We start from the raw sequence: 4,891 nt of genomic DNA, 5'->3' as shown, positions 1-4,891 counted from the left end.
AAAGAAAGAAAGAAAGAAAGAAAGAAAGAAAGAAAGAAAGAAAGAAAAAGAAAGGAACAGAGAGAAAAGAAGGGAGGAAGAATAGATGGAAGGAAGGAATGATGGAAGGAGGAAGAAAAAAGTTAATTAATTAATTAACAAATGACTTGTCTGAACTACAAGAGTTAGCTATGAAATTCAGCTTATTTCTCTAAGACCAACATTCCATCCACTATCCAATGCTATATCTATGAAAAGAAATAAGAAAGAAATGTGATTTAAAAAATAGACAGAATGTATTTAAAGCATGTATTAAAATAATTTGACATGATTTAATGAAACAATATGCTGGGGAAAAGAGCACATAAGTATTTTACAATCTCAGGACTTACATAATCTCTGCACAAGGGTCAGTGACACTGAGAAAGTTGAGGAATAAATGGATCTGAATAAATATGGGAGGATTTTGTCCTGAAGTTTATACACTTTTAAGGGCATTTAGGAATTCATTTTCAAGCTATGTCTAATAGGGAAAGATTATAAAGGAATGGAGAGGGTCATGGACAACACTGTTAGGAAGTACTCTTGATTCTACCACCAATTTGTTTGTTTGTTTGTTTTTTGCCACTCTTTAAAACCCTCTTTAAAATGCTTTCATTAGGGACAGCTAGGTGGTGCAGTGGATAGAGCAATGGTCTTGAAGTCAGGAGGACCTGAGTTCAAATTGGGCCTCAGACCAAACACTTGACACTTACTAGCTCTGTGACCCTGGGCAAGTCACTTAACCCCAATTGCCAAAAAAACAAAAAACAAAAAACCAACAACAACAACCAAAACCTCTTTCATTGAAAACATAACAATGAAATAGTATTTCACTGACTTTATACCCTGAATATTATCTTTACAGTGACTCAAGAGACTCAGTGATATAGATAACATATCACTGCATTTATTGATTTTTTCTCATTAAAAAACAAACAAACAAAACATTTCACTAGGAAAAATAAAATGTAGCCTTGAAGGTTTTCAACAAGATACTTCCAACAAACACATTAGAGTCATATAAGACTCTCAAAGATACATCTGTAAAAATAGCTGTGTTCAGTGATTTCAGTCACTGGCCTGGCATGACACAAGCCCTAAAACCAGAAGATACAGGTTTAATCATGTTGCCAATGCCAGGGGAAATGTTCTAGGTAAAGATGAGCCCCCATTCAGTAATCTCCAACAGCTTTCTATTACCTCCATGGTCATAGCTAAACTTTCATTTGGTATTTAACCCCTTAACAACCTTTCTATCTTTCTAGTTTTTTAACACATCTCTATTCTTCATGCATTACAGGATGAAGTCATTCTACTCTATTTGTTATTCCTAATACATTCATTGACTATCTCCTTTTTGGCCCCCATTCATAGAATGTTCTCCCTCCTAACTTCTAATTCTTAAAATCTGTGATTTAAGTCTCAGATTAAGAACCACGCTCTTCAGAAAACCTTTCCCAGTATCCCTGGCTACTAATATATTTTCCTAGAGCCTTTGTCAATTTTCCATCTACTCTGCATGTATCTTGGATGTGCCAATTGTAACTGATCTTCATTCAATTTCAGTGAATCCCAGAATACTACAAAGATTCCTCAGTTACACAGTAACAAAAAATATATATAACTTAGCCATTCATATAGGACAAATAAAGTGTTTTTAAAACTGCACACTGAGATGAGCAAGCAGACTTCAGAAAACCTAAAAAGACTTCTATGGACTCATACTGAGTGAAGTGAGCAGAACCAGGAGAATGTTGTACACAGTAACAGCTACATTGTCCAATGACTAACTTTGATAGACTTAGCTCTTCCCAGCAATTCAAGGATCTAAGATATTTCCAAAAGCCTCATGATGGAAAATGCTATCCAAATCCAGAGAAAGAACTATGGAATCTGATGAAGATAGAAGCATACTATTGGCTCTTTTTTCTGTCTTCTGTTTTTTTTTTCCTTTCTTGTGGTTCCTCCTATTGGTTCTAGTTCTTCTTTACAACATGACTAATGTGAAAATATGTTTAATAGGAATGTATATGTAGAGCTTATATCAGATTGCATGCCATCTTGGGAAGGGAGTCAGGGAGGGAGGGGGAGAAAATTTAAAACTCAAAAGCTTATGGAAGTGAATGTTGAAAACTAAATTAATTAATTTAATTAAAAAAGCATACTGTGCATTTGTTACCAATGTTGACTTACATAGAAACAGTTTTATGGAAAGCATTTTTTGAGGATATGTGATCATAAAAAGAGATAAACTAGCCATGTATCAAGAATGAGAAACAAGAAAACAAAAGCACATAAATACTACCAAGTAATTAAGAGAACTGCAAGCATGCTTCTAGAATGCTGTTTTACAAAGAAGACAATACACACATACAAGCCCACATGCACTCACACATATATAGACAAACCTTATCTATCTATTTATCTATCTATCTATCTATCTATCTATCTATCTATCTATCCATTAATCTCTATTTATTTATCTATCTGTCTGTCTTTCTGTCTATCATTATAGTATAGAATTCAGGTGAGAAAAAAATAGTTTCTGATACGTACTATTGGCAGGATTCATACCAAGTATAAAGTTAATGTGATTTTTTTTCTTTAAAAGACCTGACTTTTTAATCAGTATAGTTAATTTCTGGTTGGGAAACTCCTTACATAAACTCAGATTGACTTATCTTTAACCTAGGTTTAGAAATTTGTCTTTGTCTTTTAAAGGTTAAATGACTTGCCCATTGGATAGCTACTAAATAACTAGAATTATACAGAGCTTTAAGATTTGTAATACACTTTACATGTGTTGTTTCCATGTATCTCTTACAACAGCCTGGTGAGATATGTGCTATTATTCCCATTTTACAGATGAGGAAAATAAGGCACAGAGAGGTTAAGTGACTTGGTACTTCTCACACAGCTTTTGCTTGTCTGAGACAGGATTCATACTTTGCTGCTCCTGACTCCAATTACCACAATCTACATGTACTGTTTCATATAGCTACTCCATAGGCAGAAATTAAAGCCAAATCTTCCTTATTCCAAGATTAGCCCTCCATCTATTCTGTCACACTACCTCTCTTACTCTAAGGAATTTAAATATAGTTAATTTTTTCCCTTAAATCTTGGAGCAAGATTAAAATCCTATCCATAAATTTGCTAAATGTGAAATTATTTAAAATTCATTTTAGCCTCTCAAGGGCTACTGAAGCTTTTGAAACAGGAAGGGACCAAATTAGCTTCAACTATGTGATGTTTGAAGTGATTATTTTCCCAGTTAAGTCATCCCCTAGTATTATATAAGTGGTCTTCTAAATATCACAACTTTGCATGGTTGAACTGTTATTTTTTAGTTTGACTTTTTGGTGCATATGAAATGTTTTGGATCAAAAAAAATTATATGCTTCACGTCACTAGGAGACAGACTTCATGACATTTGCAAAGTCATTCTATAGGTAACAGAACTTGAGAAATATTGTGTGTTATTTTAAAATGTCCTACATCTCAAACATGAAATAAAAACACTTTTCATTGTACCTTATCAATTCATGATATCTATAGTAGGGGCCAAACCTAATGGTATCTATAGTTAGAAGCTTTAGACAACTGAATCCTAAGAGTGTAATGAGCATAATTTAAGAATCACAATTTACCATCATAATTTTGGATATATACTTAGAGGCTGCTTACTTAGAGGGTTATCCCCCTCTAGCCCCAAGGTGTGCATGTTGGAACACTTAAATTGAAAATCAGATTTACCTATACAGACATAGGAAAGTTAAGCTTACTTAAATTATTAAAGATGAGTTGAAAGTGAGGGCATGACATTTCTCCCAAAGGCCCACATAAAATATCCTCAATTGTTACTTTTGAAGAATGTCCTTTTCTTCTGCTCACTATTCCTCAAGCTAAGTTATAGTCACTCTTACAGAGCAACAGCTTTATGAGTTGACTTGGTTGGTGACTATTTGTGTAATTTGAGGAACACTAAATAGATCTCTTAATAACAATAATAATAATCTGTCTTGTTCTATCCACATATCTAGAATTCTGCCCCTATAAATGCATTCCCTTTTATTTTTTTTTTATGTGTACTAAGCAATGTTGTGGTTTGGATCCTTTTGAGTTTCTATTAATGGTATATGATTGGAATTTGCATCATTGTGTGCTATAGTGTTTTCCAGCATGAGGTTAACTGAGAGTACCTTTGCAGAAATAAAGTATTCTCATTTAAAGTCATTCTTGTTCCTTGCATTTTTTTTCTGACCCCAATACAACTATATCAGGTCTTGAATTATTTTCTGTCTTTAGGAATCCCCTATTAAAATGCAAATGTTGCTGGGAGGAGATGCATCTTAAAGCCAGTTAGGTGAGACAAATAAAGTCGGTAAAAGGAAGGTAGAAGGCTGGGAACAACATGATAAGCATATTGAGACTGCAACTCTTGAAAGGGATATGTAAGTGTTCCCCAACACAAATTTTACCAGCTTTTCAATTTTGTACAAGGTTGTTCCTAAACTTGGAGGAAATGGTATAACCAATTGATCCAAGACAATATCACCAAAAAATATCACAAAGAAGTATCACAAAATATGCAAACACCTAGTTCTTCTTCCCCTTAGCAAATTAGATATTAAAAAAGGAAAATTATTGAAGGTGATTGACTTTCAATTTCATTACCTTCCCATGATATTTTCTTTCAGATACTCAATTAGCACTGAAACGGCAAAGAGAGAAACAGTATAGATTGGATTAACCCCAAACACTATTCAGCTTTCCAGCAACTGAAAATTAAAACAAACAATATTAAAATATTAGAGTTTTAAAAAATGGCATCTCAAAAAAGTAAGAGGCTTTTAAATGCAATTTAACC

The sequence above is a fragment of the Vombatus ursinus genome, unplaced genomic scaffold (assembly GCF_900497805.2).
Source record: "Vombatus ursinus unplaced genomic scaffold, bare-nosed wombat genome assembly UNPS02012179.1, whole genome shotgun sequence".
Classification (NCBI taxonomy): domain Eukaryota; kingdom Metazoa; phylum Chordata; class Mammalia; order Diprotodontia; family Vombatidae; genus Vombatus; species Vombatus ursinus.
The sequence above is the reverse complement of the archived record's forward strand: the minus strand, read 5'-3'. Positions refer to the sequence as shown.